Genomic DNA, 18,221 nt, shown 5'->3' with positions numbered 1-18,221 from the left:
CTGAGTATAGACTGTGCAATCAAATAAACTAATTTGCATTTTAAAATGCAGTTTATGTTTATTTTAGTTTTCTTCATGTTAATAATATTGTATTTCTTTATGGCTGATGTACCACAGGCAGTATAGAAATTACTGGATTTTATGAATATTTAACAAAGAATAGCTCTTTTTGGATGATGTCATCTCTTTTCAATACAATAGGGATTACATTTGTAGAAAACTTTTTGCTCGGAAATTTGTAGAAGTTTTAAATAGATATTTTATACTGATTATAAGCATCTTAATGTTTGAAGGAAACTTAAGGCTCCCTTAAGATCCCCTTAAGATTTTGGATACAAAACATGATATTTCCCCCTCATTTTTTAATAGAATTGCCAAGTATAAAAAAGGTCAGATGAGTTGTCTAAATTCACTCAAGAACTGTTAGTCACAGAAGGGAGATAAGCATGCAGTTTTTCTGTTTTCTTGTATATTTATTTGTTAGTTTTAGAATATTTTATTTCTTTATTTGACAGAGAGAGAGATCACAAGTAGGCAGACAGGCAGGCAGAGAGAGAGGAGGAAGCAGGCTCCCTGCTGAACAGAGAGTCAGATGCAGGGCTGGATCCCAGGACCTTGATATCATGACCTGAATCCAAGGCAGAGGTTTTAACTCAACTGAGCCACCCAGGTGCCCCTATTCGTTGTTGTTGTTGTTGTTGTTTTTTTAATCTGATATATTGTCCTAGTAATCCACAACCAATATGGTTATTTAAGATTAGATGGTAAGGAGGGGGCATCTCAGATTTTTTCCATATCATTCTTATTTAGGAGTATATAGTACATAGTACCTAAATAATTTTGAAGATGAATTGCTGAACCCTGGGTGATAAATATGAAAGAATATCAGGTTTTCAAATACTGAACATTTGAAAGCAACATTTCTCTGGGCCACATAAAACCACTGGTTCCCCACATATATCAAAATGTCATTCTAGGAACAGAAATGATTTTAACCATAACTTATAATTCCATGTGTCTCTAAAACACATATAACATTATGTGTTTTAAAAAATATATAAAGTTTTTGTAGAATACTCATTAATGAAGTCTATTTGAAATTCACTATGCCAGGCATTTTCATAGACATTTAGTCCCTACAACACCTTTTTCATTATGTAAAACAACTATTACTACTTTTCCATTTCATTATTTTGTTTTACCTTTTCAATTTTAATGACTAAAAAAAGCTGAGGGTAATATAGTTTTGGAGTGATAGATTTAGAATATTTTCCAGGTCTTAATTCAAGCAATGGTTGTAATTCACCATATTCTGATACTAATACTCTTGTTATACAATGCTCTGTTTGCAAGTCAGTTGTCCTTGACTAAATTATGCTACCTGTCGCTGTAATAGAGGGGAATTAACTTGCTGTCAAAAACAGTGAAAGTGGAACTTCCTATCAGTGAGTCCAAAAATATTGTTATTCTAAATAGTGAGTGACTTGACTTCAGGTGACATGATTTTCATGGGTAATTGGGAAACTCTGGCTGTGTTAATTTAAAAAAGAAATTTATATTATATAATTTTATTATATATATATAATATAATATATTATAAATTATATAAATATATATTTATATTATTATAAATAAATAAATAAATAAATAACATAAACAGTGGTACAAGAAACAGTATTATTAAATAAAGAATTGATTACTATTTTAAATTCATAATCTTGGTAAATAAACTGGTGGTTTTAAATGATACTTGAAAGTCTGTACACAGTTCTGATGTATTTGCGGTGACTGAAATAGCATAGATATTTGATACAATTTTAGAAGGCAGTGATTTTTCAAGGGTGTAGTTTTCCTATATTTTATAAAGGTAAAAACACCAATTTTGCTTTCAAGTAAGAATTTTGAAATTTCATTTGTATGTAGGAGCACTGTCCAATACTCAGTAGTTCTTCTAATTCATTTTAACTTTTACTTGAGTTTTTTTTAAAGAAGAGATCATGTGGAGGCTAGAACAGTATTTGTCTAAAAAATAAATCATTACCATTTATACATCAGCTCACATTTTTTCTTACTGCAATATCAATAAAAACTTGTATATTTATTTGTTACTTTTATTCTAAATTAAATATTTATTCTAAATATTTTATTCCTTTTCTAAAGGAAAGGGAAATTGTTACTATAATCTCACTCAATTTCCTAGAATCCACTCTTCCTCCAAATATAAACTGAATATCTAAAAATGTAAATGTTCTTATTTATACTTGCTTGCTTTCAAAAAGTAAAAAATGTATTGTGTGTCATTTTTTTTTTGAAAGCCACTGAGTGCTCAAGATGAATGAGTATTCTGTTATTTTAGGGTGGGATGTTCTATCTGTATCTATGAGGTCCATCTGGTCCAATGTGTCATTCAATGCTCTTGTTTCTTTATTGATTTTCTTCTTGGGATGATCTGTCTATTACTGAGAGTGGCATGTTAAGATCCCCTACTATTAATGTATTCATACCAATATGACTCTTTATCTTGATTACCAGTTGTCTTACGTAGTTGGCTGCTCCCATATTGGGGGCATAGATATTTACAATTGTTAGATCATCTTGGTAGATAGACCCTTTAAGAATGATGTCGTGTCCTTCTTTACCTCTGACTACAGTCTTTAGTTTAAAATCTAATTTATCTGATATGAGAATCGCTACCCCAGCTTTCTTTTTAGGCCCATTGGCATGAAAAATGCTTCTCCATTCCTTCACTTTCAGTCTGGATGTATCCTTAGGTTCCAAATGGGTCTCTTGTAGACAACATATGAACAGGTCCTATCATTTTAACCAATCTGCAACCCTGTGCTGTGTTATGGGTGCATTTAGGCCATTCACACTGAGAGTGGTTATTGAAAGATATGTTTTTATTGACATCACGTTGCCTGTGAAGTCCTTGTTTCTATAGATTGTCTCTGTAAATTTCTGTTCTATGTCACTCTTGGGTTCTTTCTTTTATACAACCCCCATTACTATTTCTTGTAGTGCCAGGTTGGTGGCCACATAGTCTTTTAAACCATGCTGGTCTTGGAAGCTCTTTATCTCTCCATCCATTTTGAATGCCATCCTTGCTGGATAAAGTATTCTTGCATGTTCTTCTCATTAAACGCACTGAGTATGTCTTGCCAGCGCTTTCTGGCTTGCCAAGTTTCTGTGGACATGTCTGACATGATTATGATGGACCTAAGCTGTATGTAAGCTCTTGTCTAAAATTATGATTTGTCAGTCTTGTTATCAAGTGCCTCGAGGTCTTTCTAGATTTGTTCATCTTGGGGGGCGGTGGGATTTCTACCTCTAGGACAGGAACATTGGTTCCATTCCCCAGATTGGGAAAATTTTCATGAAAATTTGTTTAACTATATCTTCTAGTCTTCTTTCTTTTGCCTCCCCCACAGGGATCCCAATGTTTCTGACATTAGAACATTGCATGACACCATTTATTTCCCTAATTCTGTTTTCATGGCTTCTAAGCAGTTTGTTCCAGGCCTCCTCCTGATCCTTTTTCTCTATCAGTTTGTCCTCTACATCATTATTTCTATCTTCTGCCTTGGTTACTCTAGCTGTTAGAGTATTTAGATTAGATTGGATCTCACTGATAGCATTTTTAACTTCTTCCTGGGCAGCTTTCACTTCTGCCCTAAAAGATTCCATGTTGTCAAATGGTATTCTCCAAGCTAGTGACTGGCTGGGTAATTGTTACCCTGAATTCCCTTTCTGACATACCGTTTATGTCCATATCCAGTAGCTCTGATGGAGAGGGCATAGTCTCTGAATTTGTCCTCTGTTGGGTGTTCCTCCTCCTAGTCATTTTGGTGAGAGATGATGGAAAGGATATGTAGCTGAATGATGGTGTACCAGGCAAGGTACACCATGGAATGCTTCTTAGCAATTGGAAGTCACCACCAAAAAGAAATAGCTTTATGCTGTCCATAAAGCCCGGGAGAAGGTGAGGGGCCACCCACCTGCTCAGGGAGACTGGGCCCAAGCGGAAAAGTGGGAGGCACTCAGTGCAGCCTCCCAGGGCTGCCCTCGGCTCTCATGCTGGGCTTTGGCTCCAGTTGGTGGTGACTCTGAAGTGGGCTGCCAGGAGCCGGGCTGTGGCGTGAGGGTGGCCCTTGGCACAAGGACAGTCTTGTCCAGGGAAGAAAAGCTCCCAGGAGCATGACTAACACAACCCAGGACCCCCACCAGGCCTACAGCCCCTCAACTGTGGCTCTGTGCATGGGGCACAGCCAGCCTGGTATGAGCAGAAAGACAATGTTTGGGCCTGGTGCACGCCAGCTTAATGAGAAAGTAAGAGCTCTGGAGACCAGTGCATAGGGCTTCCCAGCTCAGAGTTTAAATCTGGCTCTAGCTGCGAACTGAGGGCCTGCCCCAGGGATCCCAGACCCAGCCCTCTCCAGGGACTTGGGACCTGGGGGCTCTGAGAGTTGAGCTGGAAAGGGCTGTGCTGGCAGGGGGGCCACTCTGGATCTCTGCCCTGGGAATGCCAGGCCACAAATGTCCAAACATTGTCTTTCTGCTCATACCAGGCCAGCTGTACCCCACACACAGAGCAGCCATTGAGGGGCTGGAGGCCTGTCTGGGGTCCCAGGCCATGTTAGTCATGCTCCTGGGAAATTTTCCCCAGAAGTTTGGGGAGCAGACTCGCAGGTAGACAGGGACAGTTGGGCCCCATGGCCAGCCAGTGGCCACAAACGGGGATGAGAAGTGCAGGGAGTTTTCAGTCCTTGGAGGTGGGGGTGTGAATGCCCCGGCCTGTGTCCAGAGCCAGCGTCCCGTGTGGCCTGAGCTGGGGCCTGTCTGCCATCTTTCCTCCCCTGCGCTGAGGCCATGCCTGGTCCAAGCAGGTGGGGAGTGGCCCTTGGCAGACGCTGGGCAGCTGGTGCTTCAGATTTGTGCTGGCCCAGCGTGGACCATTGTCAGCCTGGTGCTGAAATCATCCATGGCAGGAGTACTGGCATCCCAGGAGCTGACAAATTCAGGCTCCGAATTCGGGCTCCCGTCCCCTGGCCCTTAGAGCCTGTTCACAGCCTGCCATGGCCTTGGGCCCACTGTCCCTGGGGTGGGGCCTCAGGGACAGAGCTCTCGACTGGACACAAGTGGGGCTCATCAAACTAGTTTATCACGAAGGACAGCCTGCTCCCCGCCAGCCGGGGGACTTGTAAGTCTGACCGGCCTCCGGCAGCTGTGGTCCGACTGCTGCGGCCCTGGCCTCCTGACCTGACCCCGACCTCGGTCACCACTGCCATGGGACCGGGGCAGCGACTCAACTGGGCCACTCTCCCTGCAGGTCCTACGCATACGCGGGCTTGGAGGCTGAGCCGAATGCTACTGCAGGAACCGGCTCCTGATGACCAGCGTCAGGCCAAGGTGTGTAACTACGAGTGCAAAGGGGAGAATGGCTCCGTGTGCGAGGGCGTCATCCAGCTGTCCATCTACCCTGTGGAGGAGATGCAGCCCGGCTCCAGGAAGCATGAGTGTGCCTGCATCTCCCTGTGCTCCCTCTCCCACCCGCAGCCCTGCGTCCCCAACAAAGGGAAGAGCCGGAGGCCTCCCTTCTCTGCCGGCCTTACTGGAGGGGCTTGTGTGGTGGGTGTGGGGGCAGTCAAGGGCTGTGTGGGCTCATGGCCTGCAAGACAGACATGCTCATCTGGGGGTCTCGCACGTGCTGTGTAGTCCAGAGGCCCTGAGCTTTCCCGGATGCCTGGGGGCCCCGTGACCGGGAAGGCAGCCCCTCCCCATGAAGGTGGCACAGACGGAGGCAGCTGGTGCCACTGGGACCAACAGCCCATGGCAAGTCACACTGCTCCTCATGTGTCCGTCTCTGCTGAGCACTCTCTGGGCCCACTAGCCACGGAGTGCTGGCCCACCTGACAGGCTCCCAGACTCCAGGCCTGGTTCTGCTCTACAGTTGTGCACTGAGACACCACCCAGGGCACTGGCTGGTGATGGGGTCTCCATGCTATTGAGGCAGTTAGGCAAAGCGGGCATGACAGTGAGGCTCCCACCTAAGCAGCCCTGATGAGTGTGGCCAGAGTGCAAGCTGTCAGAGCTGGAATATTCCAGAAGGCCCAGCAGGCCAGGACCCCACTTGGGGCTGTACTACTCCATCTGGGCTGGAGGATAGCTTGTGGGCTCAGGGAGCCTTCCTGGGCCTGGCGGGGGTTCCCGTCTGACCCCGCAACACAGCGAGGGGCCGTGGCGGCATCTCACTTTTCTGGATCTACTTTTCTCCTCATACCTGCGTGGCAGGGATGTAGAATTTTCCATAATATCAGCCGCTTGGGTGGCCTTTTCTTCTGTGGAAGAAAAGAGGGATGGGCGAGGACAGACACCATCCCCCAGGAGCTGGCAGGAGAAGGAAGGAGGGAAGGGGTGGTGGGTTGGGACAGGCACAATCCTGCAGAGCTAGTGAGAGAAGGAAGGATGAACAGAGTGGGGGGATGGACACCATCCCCCAGGAGCTGGTAGGAAAAGGAAGGTGGGGACAGACACCATCCCTGGGAGCTGGCAGGACAAGGAAGGATGGATGGAGGGGGTGGGGATAGACACCATCCCCCAAGAGCTGGTAGGAGAAGAAAGGAAGGACAGAGGGGGGGACAGACACTATTCCCCAGGAGCTGGTGGGAGAAGGAAGGGGGGTGATAGATACCATCCCCAGGGAGCTAGCAGAAGGAAGGAGAGATGGAGGGGGGGCAGACACCATCCTGCGGACGTGGTGAGAGAAGGAAGGAGGGAGAGAGAGGGGACAGAAACCATCCACGGAGCTGGCAGGAGAAGTGGCCTGAGGTTAGCAGCTGCAGCCACATGGTCCCTTGTTGGTGATCATGGTGGCAAGGTTTGGGTGCCCAGGGTCTCAGGAGCCTGGCCAGCCACACACCATCCAGAGTGGTCTGCTGTCTGGCTTGAAACCCCCACTGACTCTATTTGCCACTACCCAGACCCCGAAACCACCGTTTCCCCCCGACAGGCACCAACAGCCAGGGGCACCGTGTCTCACCAGAGACCCATTCTGTCCCCACAGGGAGGACTGTCACGTACCATGGATGCTTCCAACTGTGAGAGAATGGCACCCACACCTTCCTGGACTCCCTGGAGCAGGCCAACACGATGGTGGACGTGTGCTCGGGGTTTTGCTTCCAGAAGGTAAGGGCACCTGTGAGGCGTGCACGTGTGCGGTGCCCTGCGTGGGGCAGGAGCCCGGGTTGGACGCAGGTTTGGGATGGCTGTGTGGTCTGTGCTTGCATAGGCACCCCAGGCTGGCTGGGGTGCTGTCTGCTGTGCCGCAAGTCTGGAAGGATCGTGCCTTCCCCGAAGGCAGGTGTCAAACTGACTGGGTTTGTTAATGGGACGTGCTGGCTTGAGCTTGGGGAGAGTGGACAGCTTATCGGTTATGCCCATGGATGGGGCTGGGTGCTGAGCCCAGCATCAGGGCCATGGTCACACATGTGCCTTTTTGTCAGTTGGGGCTTGGAGACGATTCTGCAGAGGGTGGGCGGGGTGCAGAGGCCTCTGTCGCAGCCTCGTGCGGGAGCTCTAGGTGGGACACGGTGGTCTAGGCTAGGTGGAGCTGGTAAGCGATGGGACCCCCAGAGTGCTGAGGTCTGGGTTGCAGTCCAGTGGCCCACATGTGGGCCCCGGGGCATGGCAGTAGGCTGAGGTCGGGGCTGCTCTCTTGTTCTGAGGACTGTGACCAGAGGCCACATAATAGGACGAGGCTAGGACAGGAGTGTCCTGGTGATGGTGGCACATATGTCTTTGTCCTTCCAGTGGCAGCCACACCCCTCACCACATAGGAATCACTCTGCCCTCCTAACAGCCATGTCTGGCAGGTGCTGAGACATGTTGTGATTGTAGGTGAGGAAACGGAGGCAGAGAAGGTCATGCATACTGTCCAAAGTTACCCAACCCCTATGTGAGGGAGCTAGGATTTGGACCCAGGCAGACCCCCTGGTTCTGACCCTGCCGGTGGCTTGGAGCTGCAGGAAGTGGGCTTCTGGGGATGCTGGGGAGCCTGCCCTCCCTGATGCCTCTTGAGATGCGCCCATTAGGGCTGAGACAGAGCCTTTCCTGCACTTTCCAGCCCAAGCAGAAGCCTTTGGAGTGGGTCTCTGTGGCTCTAGCATTTCGGGGTGTTTGGGGTGTCCTTGGGGGCATCTGGCTGGGGCCCATGTTGCCAAGCTCTGCATGTGGGAGCAGAGCTGTGGGTGGAAGGCTGGGTGCATCTGCTACACGTGGCCCTCCCAGGGCTTCTGCACACCTGCCGGAGGTCTGCAGCCCTGGGAGAACCCACTGCCATTGCCAGTCCAAGGAGCTCGGCTGCACCAGACCTGGCCACTCCATCTGCAAACCTGGAGGTACCCCACATGCCGGGTGACCCACTTTACCCTCCTGGTGCTCCGAGGGGGACACGCTGCCCCCACATACTGCCTGAACCAGCAGGGGTCGTGGGAGCAGGCACCCAACCTGTCCTGACGGTGCCACGGTTCCTGCCGAGCAGCGTCTGGGGAGGGGACAGGCAGTTGCTCTTCCTTGCTGGGTTGGTCAGGCTCAGGGACCGCTCTGTCCTGGCACGGGCAGCATTTTCCCCATCTTGGGCTCCCTCTCGGGGACATCCTGGTGCTTATGCAACCCCTCCCCCACTGTGGAGCACTTCCGTGGTTTTCAGTGTTCCGCTTTGGCGAGTGAGGCCATGGTGACGTCATGGACCCCCACCGCGGAGCCAAGGCTGGGGTCAGGCTGGGCTTCCTGAGGGACGGTCTGGGTCGCGTGCCATCAGGGGCATTTGTGGCACCAGCGGGGACGTCTCCACTGTGGTTTGTGGGTTTGTCGCAATTGTGGCAGATAGAAAGACAGAAGGACACACGGGGCTCCATTAGTGCCATGACCATCTGACCACCAGCACGGGGCTCGGTCAATGTCACGTGTGTCCGAGCACAGAGGAGTCATCTGGTCTGATATTCTGCTGCTGTAAGGACAGACCTGCCCTGTCTCCATGCCTGCACCTGGGCTGGTGAGGGGCTCCAGCACCGTGGGCAGACAGACTGCTGGCTCCTGTTGCTTCCACAGGGATCATGCGTGTGGCTGGAGGTCCCCTTTCTCTGCACCTGCTCCTGGTCTGTTGGAGGGCATGAATGAAGGGAGACGAGTATGAGCTCTTCCTATAGATGACTGATAGCTTGGGCAGGTCATCTCCGGCTTTCCTGTGGTGCTGACCTGGCTCTTTCCCTGCACCACGACTGTTCTGCTAGACCCACATGGATCCTGGCAGGTGCAGGCTGCCCTGGGGTGGGAGAAGGGCGCTGCCTCTGCAGCTGGCCAGCAGTGGGGCAGTGAGCATCTGGGTTTTGTGAATTAACCCCGTGGACCTCAGGAGGTTTTTCCCTTTGCTAAAATGCTCGCCCGACCTGTCTGCTGGTAACGACCTAGCACAGCCTTGGGGTTCTCTCACATTTTTGGCCATAAACCTGTCGACGTTACACCGTGTGTGTCTTCAGAGAAAATTTATTGTGTTCTGGGGGTGGATGTCTGTAAAGGTAACACACATCTATTTTGGAATGGAATATTTGGAAAATGTGAAATTAAATTAGAACTCACCAGTGATGTTACCGCATCAGAGAAAACCACCAACGGCATTTAACATCTTTAGGTCTTTCGTTCGAACGGTATGTTGCCAGAATTCAAATCTTTAATGTTGAATCTTTCAGGGTATGTGGGTGGCTCAGCTGGTCAAGCGTCCGACTCTTAGCTCAGCTCAGCTCATGGTCTCAGGGTCGTGAGATTGAGTCCCGCCTCAGGCTCTGAGATGGGCATGGAGACTGCTTCAAGAAAAAAAAAAAAAAGGAATCTATCCTTCCATTTTCCTTTGTTCCACGTGTTCCTCGTGGCATGAGCTCACCCCTCCTGCCCACTCTGGGCTCTTTCTTCGTGGTTATAGGCCATGCTGCTGCGAACATTCTTTTTTTTTTTTAAATATTTTATTTATTTATTTGACAGAGAGAAATCACAAGTAGATGGAGAGGCAGGCAGAGAGAGAGAGAGAGGGAAGCGGGCTCTCTGCTCAGCAGGGAGCCCGATGCGGGACTCGATCCCAGGACCCTGAGATCATGACCTGAGCCGAAGGCAGCGGCTTAACCCACTGAGCCACCCAGGCGCCCTGCTGCGAACATTCTTGAAGGTCAACATTTCAGGGGCTCATATTGCTCTCCTCGCATCATCACAGGAGGAGTCACTGGTGTGAGGGACTTGTGTGTCTCCTGAGTCACTCATGAGACTTCAGGTTTGTTTCCACAAGTGAGTCACGTGGCCTTATTCCAAAGACGGTGGAAGGTGGCTTCAGAGTCTGTGACCTGGGTGCATGTCCCTGTGCAGACATGTCCTTGCCTTGTGGTCCTGGCCATTCTTGTGGTCCTGAACCATGGCATTCTCACTGATTCTCTACAATGCCATTCGAAGCTGTGGGTTTCCATGGTAGAGGGGAGTGTGAGCTGCTCCTGGCTCTGGGGCTGCCTCCCTGATCACACAGCTCCTACTTTGCAGCCCAACAGCAGTGGCATCATGTCAGCAGAAGACACGCACTCAGTGATGGGCTCTGAGGATGGGCTGTGGTTGACCGTGATGCCTGCCCTCCATGCCCATCCCAGCAGCCACCACCCCCAGGCACTTTCTTTCCTTCTGGGTGTGCATGTCCAAAGCGGCCTCGGAGTGAAGGGAGGCAGGAGATCGGTGAAGGCAAGCTCCGTTCTGGTTTTCAGATTTCATCAAAAAAACCCCACTTTCCTGAGTGCGTCCATGGAGTTGAATGTGGTCTTGGGCAGAGCCCTTGGCTGCTTCTGCCCCTGATCAGTCTCAAGGTCTGAAGTCTTGGGTTGCTCAGCACCTGCCTCCTCGCCTCAGTTTGCCCTCCTAAAGCCCGAAGTTCTGATCTCTGACGTTTTTGTGATTCTCTATAATTCTGGGGACTGACTGCAAGAAAGGCACTCAAGGACGACAGAGACGGACAGGCCTGTTGGGATGTCCATAACCTGACCTGTGGCCACGACTGTGACTTTGCAGGGGGGTTCCCAGGACGGGAGGGCCCAGCTGTGGCTACCATGACCCAGCACCCAACTGAATCACTGTGCATGTGGCACCCACAAGGCCCAGGCTCTGGACGCAGTTCTGGGTGGAGATCTGTCCCCCACCCTGTCCCCCTATGCCCCTCCGATGGAAACGGTCCGACATCTGTGTCTCTCTCCTGCCTCCCCTTCTCCAAACATTGAGAAGATGGTGGGAGTTGGGGGAGCAGGGAAGCTGGCAGAGAAAGTTTAATCAATATTTAATTTTTATGGAAATCATGTAGAAATCCCTGACGGGCTGGAAATTGTCCTTTGTTTTCAGAATCCAGTTCTGTTCTGTTGTAAATAAAACCGCATTGATATCCACACTCCCCCGCGCTCCAATGCACCCAGAACTTGATGGTTTCATCCACTTGAAGAAGCGGAGGGGCTTGGATCCCTGATGGGGTGCAACCCCCACCAGGGGAGGCCACTGGTAGAGGGACACTTCCTTCTGGGACCCGGACCCACTGGTACTTTTGAGGACACAGCAGACAGAGCCCAGACATGCGGGGTGAATGGATACCCCATGGTGTGTCTGCACGTGGACCACAGCTGCAGGTTCCTCCACGGGGATCCAGCATGGGCACATGGATTTCTGAGGGAAGGGAAAGTCTGCGCCGATGGATCCTGTTTCCAGGATGTTCTAGGGTAGCTGGATGACCATGAAGCACAAGTCAGAGCCATGGCTGACTATGGGAGGAAACGTGCAGAACCAAAGGGCTCAGCAAAGGGATGGGGTCTCGTGGCGGTGGGAAGAGTGTGGTGGTGTGAACTGGGGTGGCTAGTGAATTCCTCTCAGGGAAAGGGACTTGAATAAGTGGGGGAGGTCTGGGGGCAGGACGATCCAGGGAGAGAGAACAGCACGTGCAAAGATCCTGAGCTCTGTGTGTGCCAGTGGTGCATCGCCAAGTACCATAAGGACCCCAGTGTAGAAGGTCACCAAAACTGCCCAAACAAAGTGAGACAGACAGGGGGCTCATACTTCTTGGGGCTCTGGAAACCAGAAGTCCAAGGTGGGGTGTCGCTGGGCTGGTTTCTTCTCAGGCCTCATGGGCTCACAGATGGGTGTCCCGTGCCTGTGTGTTCATATGGTTGTCTGTGTGTCTGTGTCTGAATCTCTTTTTATGACCACACTAGTCGGATTGGCCCACACCCACCATGGCCCCATTTTAACTGAAGTACACCTTTAGAGACCCCGTCTCCGAATATAGCTGCATCCTGAGGTGGGGGTCGGTCGTGGGCTTGGGACAGAGGCCGTGTGGTACAGAGAGATGGTTGGGGGTTCCGCCAGTGCTGCTTCATGGCCCAGTCCAGGCCCCAGCCCTACATGCCAATGCAGGCCCCACTGTGGAGCCCAAGGGTGCGGCTGGTGGGGGGCTGGGCTGCTGTGGCCATGGACAGGTCTGACAGATGCAGTGGGGGTGGGACTTCCAACCTTCCAACCTGGGCAAAGTGTCAAACCCTCAGGTCCCCCAAGCATGGGGGTGGGCAATGGAGTCCTGAGAGATGAGAAGGGGCTCACAGACAGGGAAACTGAGGTACGGAGGTGTCAGGGTCAGTGTCGGGATCTGACGGGGTACACGCCTGCTGCTTCCTCCCTGGTCCCTACACCCAGGAAGCACACGCCTGAACACAGGAGCCCCCCCCCCACCGCAGGCTCCGCACTGCGCCCCGCCCCCCCCATGGCTGGGATGGGTCCGGTGACTTTCTGAGCACAGAGATCCTCACTTTGCCAAGCCACGCTCAGAAAACGCTATTGATTTTTCTTTTCTCTAATTTTACGAGATTTTTGCTGTGAGCAAAAAATAAAAAGGTCTGTGTGGTGCTGCCTCGGTCCCCCACCTCCCTCCCTGCATTTCCATTTGCAAGAGGTAGGGGAAGGCAGGGATGATGGGGCTGGGTATCCTGGAGCACCTGCACGTGTCATGCCCCGTGCCGGGCCACCCTCATAAGGGACGTGCGAGGTGAATTTGATTGCCCGTGTTCAGTGGGGAAGGGCAGAGAGGCTTGGCACCTTTTCCGAGGTTGCCCAGTGCCCAGCGGTCTCCTCTGTGAGGTCAGAAGGAGCAGGGAACGAACCCCATAGAGGAGGGGTGAGTGAGGCCAGGACATTCCCTGCCCCTAATCCTGGCAGAGCCGGCAAGGACTTGGGAATGTCCTGGCCTGTACCCCCTGCCCCCTGCAGCTGGGTTGGGCTGGTCTCCTCCCCAGGGAGCCCCAGCGGGAACACCAGAGGTTCCTTTGGGCTCACAGCCAGTGGGCCCACAACACAGTATGTGTGCTCACCTGCCCCATCCTGACCCTTACACACACTGACTCCTGCAGATGCCCCTGCCCTGGGTCCTTCCTGAACTCCCTCCGGCCCCCCAATGTTAGCCCTGGGCCTGGTTCACGCTGACTGTTTGTCGGGTCTCTGAACCGCTCTGAGCTCCTGGGGGCAGACGTCACGTTCCGTGCACCATGCCTACCCGGGGCTGGCACAGGAAGGATGGGCACAATCCATGCTGTCAGGAGCCAGGAGGCCTGGCCCCGGTGGGCAACCCACATGCTTCTCACCCCTTGCTCCCCGGCAGGAGTTCCCCCTTGCCATCCCGTGGGGCTGGGAGTGCTATTGTTCTTACCCCATGCCTCAGTTCAGCCTCCGGGACGTGGTGGACAGTGCAGTGTATGGCCAGGAACCCAAGGCACAGAGGCTGGCCGAGTACTGCGAGGTCTACCAGATGCCTATGCAGGGTGAGTTCAGCGCCTGGGGCATGAGGCATGTGGGGCCCTCCCCACCATGTCTTCCACATGTACTCTCCGGGCATTTGGAGAGACCAGTGCAGCCGCGTGCGGCCTGGGGTGGGAAGGTGAGGCCACAACCATCCCTGGAGGTAGACACGGGACACACCTGGCCTTTCCCTGAGTCTGGGGATTATGGTGCTTTGAGGAACAGCAGGAGAGCCACAAGATGAGGCCCCACAACCCTCGGGCAGAATCTGGAATGTTCTGTGCTGTTTGGGGAGCCAGGGCTTGCTGCCTGGGCTGTGGGAGGCTTCATCATCCCTAGAGCTCTCTCTGGGAACAGGCCTGGGTGGCCAACCCCTCCCCCTGGGCCTGCCTCAGTTTCCCCATCGGTGAAGCAGGAGACTGGGGGCAGTGGGTCCGGGTGGGGCGGTTGGTGGTCAGCCTCTGGCCTTTCAGACACTCACTTCACGGACCAGCGGTCCCTGCCCACCAAAGCCAAGGTGTCTGTGTCTCTGTCGAGCTTCCTGGGAGCTTGGAACACGTGGACGCGGCACTTCATTGAGCTTCTACACGGGGAGCTACTACTTCCACGTGACCCTGTACAAAGGTGAGTAAGGGCCGCAGGGCCTGGAGTCCCGAGGCCGGCCCAGGCGGCCGGGGAACCAGCACTGCACACACATTCCCAGTTGTGCGGCCAGCCCGGGACTCGGGACATCCATTCTGGTGTCTTGCACTCTCACGCTATGACTGCTTTCCGAATTTCCCTTTGTTGTCAGAATCCGCAGTAATTCTGTGAGACATCACCGGCTCATTTGTCTGATTTTCTGTGAGGCCAGAAGGAGCTCCTCAAAATGCTGTGTTTTTGAAGAGAGGTGCAAAGCCCCACAGAGTTGTGAGACCCCTAGTCTCCCCTGCAGAAGCGAGAGGACTCCCTGTGTTGAGTAGGACCGAGAACCCCAGCCAAGCAAGGGGCTGTCGGTCTGCCATCAGGTGTCACCCCATGCATCCAGATTCCTGACCAGACTATGAAGAGAAGCCCAGGTCCACAGTGTCCTGAGCTTGGCAGGGGGTTCTGGTCTGGTGGGAGAAGCCAAGAAAGCTGGTCACTCATCCTTATGTCCTGAGTGTTACCGGCACCCCCAGGGGGCAGCCGGATGACCTGTTCCAGGGTCCTGTCTGCTGTGGCCTGGCACCCATGGAGTCCCATGGCACGGGCCGCTGGCCACCTGCTCGTCTAGAGGAGAGTAGCTGTCTGCACAGCTGGTGGTCTTGGTCTGCAAGTGGCCCCGGGGCCCAGTGGCTGGAGTGGCCATGTGTGATGGCCCTGGAGGCTCCCCCTGTGAGGCTTATGGAACTGGTGCCGGGTGGCTGCTTGCCTCTGCACCGACCCCCTAGTGACACGCAAGGGCACCTGGTCTGTCCTGGGTGACCTGTGGCCCATGGGACACAGAACGGCTGCTGTGGGGACAGCCCGCAGAGCACAGAAGGCACTGCAGGTCTTGGGGTGCTGGGGACCCAATCCCAATCCTGATCCTGTGTTTACAACCCGTGATCTGGCTCCTCCTTTCCTCATCCCCAGTGCTGGGCAGTAGGAGCCCTGGTGAAGGCTGATGGTTGTTAGGCCTAGGGCAGAGACCGGCCCTGCCTGCAGCACCTTTGCGTGCCACCGCCCCCCCCCCCAGCTCGCAAAGTAGGTGGGGTTGGGGCTTGTCACTGTCCCCAAGACCCCAGGAGACACACAAGCTCATTTATGGAGCACCGGTCCCCGGTTGGCAGACCCCGGATCTGTCGGAACGTGGCCGGAATCTAGGTTCTGCGGCATCCCTCTGGGGGTCCTTCTGTGACATCTGGCTGCACCCCTTGACCGGCCCCCTACCCCTAGTTCCTGGGAGGCCCTGTGCTCTGTGAGACCGCACGTGGAGTTCCTCCATCCTCAGCATAAGGCCACCACTGAACGAGCCCACAGCGTCTTGCTGACCCACATGTGACACTGTTACAGGTGGGAGGGCTGGAACCACGCCACAGGTCCCCGGGGTCCACTGCCAGGTGGGGGCTGGAAGCCCAGCCTCACAGGGACACCTGCACCATGTGTCCAGAGCCCCGTGTTGCTCTGTGATCCTGGCAGATGTCCTGCCCACTCTGAGCCACGCCTGCGGCCATGACTCCCTCTCAGGTTGTCAGAGACACTCCCAGGAAATCGCCGTGCAGATGCCGACACACACAGGCCTGCAGGGTCTAGAGGGGCGTCAGACCCCTGCCACCAGAACTGTGGTGTCTCCTGGAGGTATGCTCAGCTCTGCCTGCTGCCACGGTGGGGTCCATCACTGTCCTCAGCGGCCCCCGTCTCCCCCGCAGGATTCAAGGGCAAGAAGGACCGCTGGTGCAGCCGGTGCACCATCTGTGTGAAGACCCACGAGAGCAGCCACAGGGAGATCCAGATGTTCGACTCGGCCATCCTGCTGATCCAGAACCCATACAGGTCCCTGGTGGCCAAGTTTAACAGCAAGTGTGCCGGGCACCTGGGCTATGCAGCCAAACGAAACTGGAAGAGCAAAGGCAGGAAGAAGGGTGGGTGGGTGGGGGAGGCCGGGCAGTTCTTCTCCTGTGCAGACACATGTCTCCAGCCCTGCCTGGGCTCGGCCACTGCCCCCTGCAGTGTGGCCCGGACACAGGTCTGGGTGGTGAGTGTTGGGACACTGAGCAGTCAAAGGACAGCAGGTGTGGGGCCATGGGGCAGGCAGACCCGTCCCCACAGACCCTGTCCCGGCAGATGTCCCCATCGCCTCCAGCCCACCCTGCCCCTTGCTGGTGCCCCAGGTGCAGGAGGCTGAGCTCTGGTCCCTCCTCGGCTACCAGGGGCCTCAGTTTACCCCCCAAGACACCAGGGCGGTCCCTGTCTGAGGGTGGTCGTAAAGACCCATGCCATCCGAGGTGGCAGGATGGTCACAAGTTGTGTTTATTGATATTGACACCGTCCCCACCAAGACAAAAGCCCAAGAATGTCTTAATTTGCCAGGATAGAGCTCTCACAGATAAATATTCTTGGAACGTTGCTGGCTGCCCGGCGGCATCATGGGATAGACTGGCCACCCCCATGGACGTGGTTGGCATCAGGCCAGGACCTCACTCACTTAGCTTCAAAGGAGGACCCGGGCGGGTGCTCAGGGCTGCGCCTGTCCTCCCGCTGTCCCTGCTCATCCCCTTCAAGGTAAGCATGGATGAGGGTCACCCCGTCTCCCACCTATGACGAACACCACTGTGCCGCGTAGGTCCTGTGCCTCTCCTTGACCCGGTGTGGGCCCCGCAGGCAGGGCACTCACTATGCACAAGAGAGGGAACCAGCTCTCTCCACACACGCCACATCTGTCCTTGTGTGGGGCTGTATGACCACCAACGCAGAAGTGGCCGGGTGACCCAGGCTGGCCCTGAAGTGCTGCTCTTACTGCCTGCGGGTCGTCAGGAGGGCCTGGTCCAAGGGGCCACCTGCCCTGGTCGCCTGCCTCCCCGGCTCCCTGCCCACAGCACCCACGAGGCGGGCCGGCCTGAGCATTTCTTTCTGCAGAGTGGCTGGACTTCGTGCGAAGCTATGTGGCCTGGTGGTCCTCGAATGTGCTGGACTGGCTGCGATTCAGCAAGGGGCTACTGGTGGTGCGCTAGGAGGTGCTGCACCACAGCCTGCTGCCCATGCTGTGGGAGATAGTGGCCTTCCTCAATGTGTCCGTGAGCAAGGAGTGGCTGCTATGCATGGAGAAAAGCAAGGAGGGCAGCTTCCGAAGGCGTGGCCAGCACCGGCACAATCCTGAGTCCTTCACCCCCAAGATGAAGGCACTGATCCACGGCTACATCTGGACGGTGGACAAGGCGCTGCGCGCCCATGGCAGGGCCAGGCTTCCCAGCGAGTATGTGCCCAGATGACTGCCCGGTTGCTCTGCCCACGCCGCCCTGACACTGCTCCATGGAGCTGGCTGCCGGAGCCATTGCAGGAACCCCGCGCTCACAGAACTGTTGCATGTGCTGCTGCACACTTGCGGAGACCCGCTCAGACTTGGTCACGCCGGCCTGCGCTTGTGCGCTGGGCTCCTGGTGTGGCTCTCCTGCTTCCTGCTGCAGCCTTGCTGGCTGGGGTCCTTGCTCCGTAGTGCATGGCTGGGCAGGCGTCAGTGCTGTGGGGAGCAAGTACTGCGGTGTGGATGTGAGCTCACGGAGGCTGCTGAAGCCCGTGACCCTAAACGGCACATCTGACGCCCTGTGAACACCTGTGGTATGGCCACCAGGCTCCCGGGTCCACAATCCTGTATCTCCCTTCTCCATAGACCAGTACGCAGTGCACAGTGGGGCCTCCCCTGACCCCATGCTGCA

The 18,221-nt window shown here is 53.9% G+C and overlaps 1 pseudogene; it reads left to right on the top strand.

Annotated features, from left to right (window-relative positions):
• Positions 1 to 3,879: 3,879 nt before the first annotated feature.
• Positions 3,880 to 17,777, top strand: LOC101693961 (annotated as a pseudogene).
• Positions 17,778 to 18,221: the final 444 nt, after the last annotated feature.

Source organism: Mustela putorius, unplaced genomic scaffold (assembly GCF_011764305.1).
Source record: "Mustela putorius furo isolate JIRA1106 unplaced genomic scaffold, ASM1176430v1.1 tig00000398_pilon_pilon_pilon, whole genome shotgun sequence".
Classification (NCBI taxonomy): domain Eukaryota; kingdom Metazoa; phylum Chordata; class Mammalia; order Carnivora; family Mustelidae; genus Mustela; species Mustela putorius.
Note: the sequence above shows the minus strand (reverse complement) of the source record. Positions and strands in the feature narration are given on the sequence as shown.